The sequence below is a fragment of the Oryza brachyantha genome, chromosome 11 (genome assembly GCF_000231095.2).
Source record: "Oryza brachyantha chromosome 11, ObraRS2, whole genome shotgun sequence".
Taxonomy (NCBI): domain Eukaryota; kingdom Viridiplantae; phylum Streptophyta; class Magnoliopsida; order Poales; family Poaceae; genus Oryza; species Oryza brachyantha.
Window position 1 is genome coordinate 9706504 of NC_023173.2, and position 11252 is coordinate 9717755.

The 11252-nt window shown below is 40.5% G+C and overlaps 1 long non-coding RNA gene across 3 annotated transcripts; it reads right to left on the bottom strand.

Annotated features, from left to right (window-relative positions):
* Positions 1-8629: 8629 nt before the first annotated feature.
* On the bottom strand, positions 8630-11005 carry LOC102712478. 3 transcript variants are annotated; one of them, XR_423901.2, is made up of 6 exons: positions 10731-11005; positions 10419-10448; positions 9874-10147; positions 9242-9361; positions 9054-9166; positions 8630-8971 (listed from the first exon to the last, which is right to left on the bottom strand). It is a non-coding gene; the product is annotated as an uncharacterized LOC102712478 (long non-coding RNA). The 3 variants fall into 3 exon arrangements; XR_001551392.1 differs by having other exon boundaries at positions 9242-10147; XR_001551393.1 differs by having other exon boundaries at positions 9242-10252.
* Positions 11006-11252: the final 247 nt, after the last annotated feature.

Here is an 11252-nt window from a genome sequence, read left to right on the forward strand (position 1 = left end):
GAATGACGACGATTGATGTCGGCAATAAACTTATAGGGTGGCTATTAGGCTCAGAATTCAATGGTTAAGATGAAGAGGGGAGAAGATTTACCCGGGTTCAGGCTCTTGACGTGGCAAGATAATACCTTACTCCTGCTTATCGATTGAATTGCGTAGATGATTCTCCGTGCCCTCAAGGGGGCGCCCTGTACCTCCTTATATAGTGGGAGTAGGGCTACAGATATGATAGAGTCCTAATCTACCAAGACTAATTTCTATCCTAATTCGGTTACAGCTCAGGTTTGAAGTACATAACATGCAATCCGGTACGTACCAAACTCCTACGATACCTTACAGATATATTTTCCTTCTTATTCGGTACCCTATTGACCGTACGTATTTGTGTAGTCTATAGATACCCCAGGTATAGGTATCCCACAGGGAACAATCGTTTTTCTACCTATTGTGCCAACACCTAACAACCTTCCCTCATGACGAGATGCTAGAACTCCAATAGGATCAGCTTCGGACCTATAATCGACACATAACTTGATAGCCTCCTCGGTCGTGTAACCTTCAATGATGCTTCCCTCCGGTTTTGCTATGTTTCTCACATATGACTTCAGAACTCCCTTGTATCTCTCAAACGACCACATTTCTCTTAGAAAAAACAGAGCCACATAGTTTTGTTTGCTTCACCAGATGAACAGGCAGATGGATCATGATATCAAAGAAAGATAGTGGAAGATACATCTCCATGTGACAGAGGGTATTGACAATTTCAGACTGCAACCCATCTAGGTCTTCGGGACCTATAATCTTCTGGCCGATTGCATTGAAGAAGGCGCACAACCGTTGGATCGTGTGGTGGAGTTTTGGTGGCAGAATCCCTCTAATAACAACTGGCGAGAGCTGTGTGATTAGCACATGGCAATCATGAGACTTCGTTCCTACTAGTTTTAGATCGTTCAATTTGACGTACTTGCTGATTCACGCAGAATAGCCGGATGAAACTTTAATATTTGCAAAACATGATAGCATGGTGATCTTCTCATCCTTCGATAGAGTGTGGCAAGCAGGTGGGAGATACACTCTACCCATCACTTCATCCGTAACAGGCTAAAGTTCACTGCGAATGTTCATCTCCTAAAGGTCTAGACGTGCATTCAGCCCGTCCTTCGTCTTTCTAGGCATATTGAGTAGCAGGCCAACCAAACTCTTGCACACATTCTTTTCTACATGCATGAGATCAATGAAATGACGGCCATAAAGGTCTTTCCAGTAAGGTAGCCGCCAAAATATTGTTTTTTTCTTCCACATACCCTTGTCCTTCATCTGACCACGCTTTTTTTTCTTTCCAAACTCATTATGTCCTTCACCATGTTGTGGACCTCTTCTCCAGACAAATCCCTTAGAGCAGACTGGAGTTCCCTCTTGCCGTTGAATATTTTCCTCTTTCTTCTAAATGTGTGACTTAGAGGGAGACACCTCATATGACCCGTGTAGACCATCTTTCGTGATTTCTTTAGCCACCGGTTCCGTGTATGATCCATGCAATCCGAGCAAGCCTTCTTTCCTTTCACAGTTTGTCCGAAAAGATTACCGAGTGTGGGGTAGTCATTAATAGTGCCGAACAAAAGAACTCTTAGGTTGAAGTTCTCCTGACTATATGCATCCCATGTTTCCATGCCTTCTTTCCAAAGAATCTCAAGATCATCGACAACAGGCTCCAAGAACACATCGATATCATTGCCGGGTTACTTCGGACCTTGGATTAACAAGCACAACATAATATATTTTCTATTGAAGCGTAACCACGGCGGGAGGATATAGTTCGCAATAAGAACTGGCCAAGTGCTATGAGAACTGCTCATGTCTCCGAAAGGATTCATGCCATCCATACACAAAACTATCCCCATATGTTTCTAGGGTCGGCAGCGAAGTCTTTGTGCTTTCGATCAACATTCCTCTGTTGCATCAAATCAGCTAGGTGTCTTAGTAACCCGTCATTCGTTCTCTTTGTGGCATGCCAATGTACTATCTCCGCTTCCTTTGGATTGGCAAATGTTCTCTTGAAACAATCGTTGATTGGTAGATACCACACTACCTTCGCAGGCCCACCCTATTTTGACTTCTTTCCCTCCCCCACATTTTTCTTTCTCTTGTACCGAGATGCCTTGCAGACAGGACAAGAATCCAAGTCCGCATATTGCTTGTAGTACAATACGCAGTCGTTTGGACAAGCGTGAATTCTACGAACCTCTAACCCCAAGGGACATAGAACCTGCTTTGCTTCATATGTCATCTCCGGCAATGTGTTCACTTCAGGAAGTATCGCCTTCATTATTCCCAATAGTTCTGTAAAACTCTTGTCGGTCCATCCACTACTAGCCTTCAGCTTCATTAGGTCCAAGGTGGCTAATAATTTGGTGTGTTTTGGTTTGCATCCGGCGTACAGAGGTGTCGCCGAGTCACTAACCAATTTGCTGAACTTCATAAAATCTCTCTCGTTGTAAGTTGGGTCCTCAACGTCACGTAACATGTCTTGTAGCAGATCCGGTTCCACATCAACCATTTCACCACCGAATGGAGACGGTATAAACATATCATGCTCATCTTCATCTTCATCTCTTTCTTGAGACGGTGAATGCAATGCTCAGGAACGATTGTGGTGAACATGGCGCAGCTGACATGGAAAACCGAGTATTCGTTTCATACTTAGGTTCAGTACTATGATTCAGCTTTTGTTTGGTGAACATAGAGAATTTTGCTGGCTGCCAAGTGCCAATTTGAGTGATGTCTATTCTTTTGCAGAGATTTTTTTGGCTGAAAAATTAAAAGTTCATATTGTTTTTAGATGTTCTGTTTGGTCTTGATCTTATGAAGTTTAGTTGTTTTTAAGAAGGTCGACATTTTAATTTTATCACTTTCAACTAGACGATATTTCACCATTAATTCATGAAACCTTAACATTTGTTAATGGCGTGAACTTGTCAACCTGATAGTATTTCTTTAGAACAACATGCATCATGGTGTTTTGTACCAAATCATTTAAATTAAGACATTTATAAATATCAAAAATTATTTCAGGAGGAAATTATACTATCCTCTTGGTCAATAACTATGGTGTCAATGCTAATAAGTTCGTTGTTGTTGCAATTTATGGCATCCTAAAGTCTAGTTACTCTGAGCTTTATTTTCCATGTTTCCTTCTTAACGTCCACAGCATCACATACATTGCAATAAATTGATGGTCATATTACTTTGTTCGACAACTGGTTTAGGTGGTAGCAAGTAATATATGATTTGATTCGTATGACCATTTTGCATGTGTTGTACCCACTTTAGAACTGAAAGTCAAAGGCAAATAGGTCAATTGAGAACACATTGACGTTCTATTCAATAATGTGCCATGAACTTGATGTCAAGAACTGCAGAAGGGGTGTCATGAACAACTCCGGGTGCAAGGACAATATGCATTGGTACTATTGTTCCACCAAACTACTTCATCACAAGCATTAGTTCTAGGGTCGACCCAGCTCAGACAACTCAGAGCTCAGTGGGGTTTTTGTAACAAGTTATGTGCAGGCTCGGGCCTAGGGATAGATCCCAATGGCATTATTGTAGCCCCCGATGAGTGGTGGGGTGCTAACACGAAGGTAGAAGTTCTCATGACAATTGCATCTTACATCTTACCACCTATTTGATGTTTGAAAATGCATTGAGTGACATGTGTCAGGGAGTCGCAGTCGATGGGTTCACTTCTTATGCTGCAAGTGCAACTGAGCCTATCGACTGCGAAAGCTCTGGCAAAGACGACAATTTTGAATAGAAAGACGAAGAGCAAACTCTAAGCAGCCACGACCATAAGAGGGCGAACAGCACATGTACAGCTACTTCAAGCCCAACCAAAAGGTCAAAGAGTTCAGCTCTTTGTCTGATGCACAATAGCTAGAATGAGTACAAGGAAATGGCTCAGCCAATTTGATGCCCTGCAGACAATCCTGTAGGTGGGACGTCACATTGGACAAGTGACTCTCTGGCTATGTGGAGAAGGTGAACCTTGGTAACAAGCTGGCCCAGGAGTGTGGAGTTAATCCAACTCTCACCCCTACCTTATTTCCTGGGGTTGTTGAGATCATCAAGAATGACAGTATCATGGAGTTGTTCATTGACACTATCCCCAAAGGACGACTTATCATGATCAAGCCACATGTCGGGGTCAACAACTAGATCTCCTATTATTATTTATGTGTTTGTGTAGTGCTGATGGCCATATCTATGAACTATGTGTGCTATGGCAATAACATATGCGTAGTTTGTTTGGAAATTTGAGAAGTTGGTGGTGATTTATAATAGTGCATGGTTGCCCATATAATCATCTGTGTCGTTCTATCCATTTACTGATTCGACGTATTTTCCAATGCAGCAGGTTTCGCAGTAAAGCAGTGCAAGAGGATGATGACCTGGATATCTTTGATGACGACTTCGAAGAGGAAGTTTCTACATTCCTCGGTCACGGTCACGCGGCATGGCTGACCGATATGTGCCAATTTGTTGTACAAATTGACAAAGCACCTTACTAGAGCCAAATATAGCACACCTAAAATATCTGGTTTGGAATGGGTCAATGACAAAATATCTGGCAGAGGTGCTACACCATGTTTAGAATGAGTCCACAGATGACATCATCTACATGATCTGTTGGTCCAGTCTTATGGCTTCAAATCTACTACTAAGTGTTGCATCTATAGAAGCACTTGGTTTGTTCCATTGGATGGTAGGGGCACCACAGTCTGTTAGGCAAGCCGAAGATAGATTTGAGAAGTCTCTGGGTACGGTTAGCAGCATGTTTAACAAAGTTTTATAGTGCGTGATCAAGCTTGTTGTTGATGTCATTAAGCCACAGGACCCGTAATTCATGGAGATGCCTCCTAGATTAAGGAGTCGTAGGCTCTATCTATATTTCAAGGATTGCATTGGAGCCATAGATGGGAGCCATGTACTGTGTTTTGGTCCCAGGTAATAAGTGGGTGCAACACATGAGTCGTGATGGCATGACAACACAAAATGTCATGACCTTTTGTGATTTTGACATGATATTCACTTTTGTACTTGCTATTTGGCCTGGATCTGTACATGACATGAGAGTGTTCGAGGATACAATGTCAATGTATAGGCAGGTACTTCACTTGTTTGTTGCTACTTTCATACATCTTGATTGTTGAACATACAAACTGCATCTGACATGATGTTCTATTTTGCAGGGAAGTACTACCTAGTTGATTCTGGGTATGCTAACAGGCCGGGATACCTTGCTCCATATAAGGTAACGAAGCATCAACGAAAGGAGTATATCGATGCACGGACACTAGAAGGTGAAGAAGATACCTTTAACTATGCTCACTCTTCTGTAAGAAATGTGATAGAAAGTTCGTTTGGCGTGCTGAAAATGAAGTGATGGATGTTGGACAAGATCCCAACATATGCACCTCACAAGCAAAGCCAAATCATAGTTGCTTGTTGTGCATTGCATAATTTCATGAAGGACTTCGCTCGATGTGATCGGGACCCAAATTTTGTGCCCGACGAGGAGGATGTTCCAAACAAATGTGCAACTATGGTTCACTTTCGTGATTCAACTGCATTTGCTATGATCAACAGTTGATGGTACATGCCTTTTGGGATTTGTACTTGTAATTTCCCGTGCTATACATTTTCATTGTGAACTTGTCACGTTGGGTGTAAGCAAATATGTGTACCATTTTCTGTGTAATTATAATCTTCAAATGACTGTGATGCCATATGTGAATATGAAGATGAATGTTTGATTTTTGAAAATGCTAAGAATTAATGGGTGCTAGGAAGGGAAAAGTATATATCTGCTTCTGTCGTTGTTGCAGCAGGCATGGCTAGCAAAGGTCTTAGATTAGCCAAAAAAACATATTTTATTTTTTGTTATTGTACTCATCGTCGACGGGCATGTAATCATGCACGGTTGAGATATCATCATCCGTGACAGGCGTGTACTCTCACCCGATAGAGATAGACTCATCAGTGACGGGTCTAGATCTTTGGCCGATTCAGATAAATTTCATCCGGAACGGCCATATGCCCGATTGAGATAACTTCTCACATATGTGACCTCTACGTACTGACGGAGGCCGTTCCCTATACTAATGAGGCTATTCGCCCGTTTGAGATGTGAGATCCCATGCTAGTGCCCATTGCATCCAGTTTTTCAGTAATTTATGTCATGTATTCAAATATTTAGACATAATTTGGATTTTGGCCCATTAGAGGAACTAAGGTCCGAGGGAATAATATGGTTGTTTAGTTTTCTTGATAAGTGAAAATAAAATCCTAGGCAGACATACAAGTTTACCTTGATCTTTAACCACTATACATCAATTATCAATATATGGTTATGTATTGTTAGTAGAGACTGTATTGGGTGAAGGGGGGGTCTGTCTATTTGCTCGGAAAATGTTTGATTCTTTTTATATAGTAAAATTGTCCGCGCGTTGCTACGGGTAAAAATAATTCTTTTTATATAGAAAATATTTCATGAGAAACGTGGTCTTTTGTTGCATCATATAAGAACCTATGCAAAAATAGAATTAGGATAGGATCTATGTCAATTGGTTAGATTTATTACGGTGGAATCTGTCGACGGGGTTTAAATCCTAGATTTGATATATATAGTTGTATTTACAACTAATTTTTCTTTTGAAAGTAAATGATATACCTATCAACAGTGAGATACCCATAGTTATTTCTTCAATATTGAGTTATATACATCTATTCAAAAGTTCTCATAGAGTTAAGTGTGTGGGTGTGCATTCACAGAGGATGAGTGTGCATGCATAATAAAGAATGATATTGTACAGGTGAATGTAGTTGCAACATTACCATTTCCTTGTGAAATAATGTGGAGCAGACGAGCAGTTGTAGGTGTGCCTGAATGTAGAATGTGGAATTATGGATGCATCCCTAGAGAGTATTTATGAACTTTGTGAGGTTGAAAATGGAATGTGAAAATGGCATGAGATTGCTAGCCTACATGCCCTTCTACTTTGTTCTTGATGCATTCATATATGCAATTTATTAGTTACAAAGTTTGGGATTTTAGGCGCTTTCATAGCTTGTTCTTATCTTTGCATGCAGATCAGATAAAACATGGGACTAAAATGTTATTGCTGGATTCTGTGTCGACGACGGATGGCCTAGCATGACGAATGGCCCACTCGGCAACTCAGACAGCATGGCGCGGGATACTGGGCTTCGGTCAAACGAATGGCCCACATGGGTGCGGACGACAGCGCGCGCTGTGGCCCACGTGCCAAAATGTTAATAGAGTTTGTCTTATAATAGTATAGATTTGCTACATAAAGTTGTCAATTTTGGCAAAAATTTTGGCAGAATCGTTACTGCTTTTTTATAATAGTATAGGTTTGCTACATAAAAATGTCAATAGAGTTCTGTCTTAGCTATTATGAATGTTAGTTGATCGGTTCTTGAATATGACCACCAGCAAATACAATACAATGAACAATAGGTAAGTATTTTTATTAGGTCAAATCATTGATGTCGGAGTGCAAGATTCTTAGGCGGGAGTTCGTTTAACCCTCTTTTGTGGTTCGGCCCAGGGGTGCTAGGTCAAGGCTCTTGAGAAGAAACACATAAGAGATTATACAGGTTCGGGCCGTCGGAAGGCATAATACCCTACTCGTGTTGCTTGGTCACTATATGGCAAGTGAGTAGAAGCCTTCTTTTGGAAGTTTTTTCTCAGATTGAGTGAGAATTGACCGATCCCTTTCTAAGTTGGGCAGAGCCACCTTTTATAGTATTAATGGGTCACCACAGGAGCTTCAGTCCTACCTCCTACTGGCAAGTAGGTCATCACAAGCTACGGTAGTTGGCTTGCCGCCTTGCCAGGTCGCCATCACGATGACACTACCCCAGAACCATACATCTGTGATGGGACAACAGTGACGGGCCTAAGGATTGGTCAGAGATGCCCGTCACCTTTGATGGGACATTCGGTTTAACGTCATCGATGAGCCATCCAGCCGCAACCCGTCATAGGTATGCCCTCACCTATGATGGGCCTAAAGAAATAACCAACGGATGTCACGCACTGACGGATTTCCCTACCAACCCGTCACTGGTACCCTCTCACCTATGACGGGACCAGGCATTATTAGCCGTCACAGGTGACGGGCCGTCACCTATGACGGATTTTGTTTCCGACCCCTCACAGATGAGGTCATAAGCAGTGTCGGCCTTGTCAGTTGAAGCTCGTTTGAGTTTATGAACAATAGCTTTGACGGGCTTTATATACCTAACCCGTTTGACGTGTGTTGGGTCTATAAATACCCCCCAAACCGCCAACTGCTTTCCATCCCAGCCATTTCATTGTTCACAATTTGGTTAGGAGGCGAAGAGGGCGAATATTTGCTAAAGTTAAAGGTAAAAAACACATTAGTCTTCCTTCATTCTCAATTGATCATCATATATTTTTCTTCCTATTTTGTTGATTTTGATCGGATGGATCATGTATTTTTCTTCCTACTAGTTACATGCCCGTGCTTCGCTACGGAATATATTTAATAAGAAAATAGTTAGGTCAAAGCACCATTGTGGAGATTATAACAGAAAGCAGTATAAATATTCATAATGATTGATTACAGAATGCCGGTTAGTGACGGTTGAACATCTATGTATGGGAAGGAAACAAAATTTACATTCTGTGGAGTAATCCTGCCTTTTTGAAATGTGCATGTGTCATAAGGTCAAGGATATATAAATAAAGATCATAAAAATACAATTCATGGATAGAACATAATTACACATGATAATATACAGGATATTTCAATTTTGCAATTAGTAAGGATATATAACAATCTCCTTCTCATAGGTGTATTTGAAAGGCTTGCATCTTGGGATTGGCCCATCTTCGTCGTTTGTTATAAAGGTGCATCTACTTAACCTATATATAGAAAAGCAGCATTAAAATCGAACAAAGAAAATAAAAAACAAAGAAAAGTAATGATCAGCAATTCAGCACTAACCGTGCAATATCACCACGTAAGATATTCAATAGCACAGTCTCTGCAATGTCATCTGTGTTATGCCCAGTTACAATCTTGTCAACTTTCAAGAGAGTAGCACCTCAGTCCAGTGCCTACAAAACAACTGTCAGTAAAGCTTAACCTATAGTTAGTGAAAAAGTTGCACTATAGAAGCAAGTTAGAATTACCTGACTTCGAAAAACACCACAGAAAGTGCAATTATTTTTTAAAGCAATTGCTTTCACAATATCATCCATTGTCCAGCCATAGAGGTCCTTGTAGGAAACTATTTTCAATGGCAGGTCATACTGTGAAAAGTCAATTGTATCAGCAACCGAGAAATATGCATTAAATTGGTATAACTAAGTGAATTAAATGCCTGTAAAAGATAACAAAAACAAAATAAGCTATAGTTAGCATTTCCTAAGAACAGAAAAGGAAATAAACACATGAAACAATTTTCAGATAAGAAATAAAGTTAATTTCATTTGATCTTTGAACCGTGCTATACTGCTAGACACATGCAAATATATATCAGGTGAAAGAACTCAAAGATCAAATTCAAGACCTGCTAGATTACAAGTTATCAACTAATCATGAACAACTACACCAGTTTGCAAAAGAATATAGTACTTGGAAGTTTTTGCTTGTGTTTGAAATCAAATTCTACAATTTGCAAAATCGGGTAAATGCAAATGCCATAAATATATAGAACTTGAGTAACAGCCCAGGACAATGCATCACAGCTTCCAATCAAGTAAACCTTTTAATAAATGATACTACTAACCATAATAAGTACAGAACCAGAAGTACAAAATACCTGTATCAAAGGCATTAAAGTAGGAAGAATGTCATCACCAAAAACATTAGAAAGGACATCTAATCTAGCAGAACTGCATTTCCTAAAAAATTCCAAACATTTACAGCATCATGACCATCATGTTGATACAAGGAAAAGATTGATAATTTTATATCGGCAGTATAAGTTGGGAAAGTCATCAGGCTTCTTAAAACAAGTAACATTTTTAGACTCGCATAATCTTCTCCAGTTTCAGATCCAGGTAGTCGAGGGCATGGAACCAGCGCTTCAAGTCCTGTTATGCAAAGTATATCTTGCTTAAAGCAATAAAATCAGAGAACATATACCTGTAAAACATACAGCCACATTCCATTTCTTTTAAGTTTTAGGCTTGTCCAACCTTATAAAAGGGCAATAGACAAGTAAGCTGGTAGTAAATAGCTTCAAAAACAAAAACGAAAAGTAGCAAATACTCTGATGCAACAGGTACATATCAGAACTACAAGACTATATGGTTAATCTAGGCCATTCACTGGGAATATGTAATTACAGAAGATTTAACTAACCTGGTCTCTGTCTGGAAAGGATTCACACTCCTGAACATATATAATATATATCAGATCAAGCCACTGTCACCAATTAAAAAGACAGTACAAGAAGTCTACCAAATTTTATAAGGATATCTAGCAAGGAAGGGGATTGTGCAATCAGGCCAATGTGAAGGAGGGGAATCAAATTAATCTTAGTTCTTAAAATCCCCAAATTAATTGAAACCCTAATTTCGGGTTTTTCCCAAAATCAAGAACCCTATGTATGAAGTCTGTTGAAACCCACCAAAGGAAATCCGAAATCATGTTTAAATGGGTTAAGAAAATTACCTTTTTGATGTGCGTTGCTCGATGGAGGTCGCTGGCATCAGCTCTGGCGCTGGTTGTTTGTCAGATGAGCAACGGCGAGGGGCAGCGGCAAGGGGCGAGCAGGACTTGCAGGCGGGGCCAGGGGTGGGTGCGAGATAGCGGAGAGCGCGGCGGCGAGAGACATTGCGTTGATGGCGAGGGCAACCGGCGGCGGCAGTGGGGACGAGCGGCGGCCGGCGAGGCGAACGACGGGTGGGACTGCGAGACGTGGGTGTTTTCTTTTCTTTTTTTCTGTTTTTTTTCATGAGGAAGTTTTTTTTAAAGAGCCATGCGATTTTTTTTCTATTTTTTCGCGTGGGATGTTGACCTACCTGGGGAGGGTGAACGGACAGAGGAAGAAGATGTGTTTTTAAAGTAGTAAAGATATTGTTGAATTAAGATGAATTATAGTTGGATGTACCATATTCATTGTTCGTCTACCGAGTATAGAGATGGGGTCACTGAATTTGTCACATTTGCGGACAGAAAAAATAGGATGAGCAT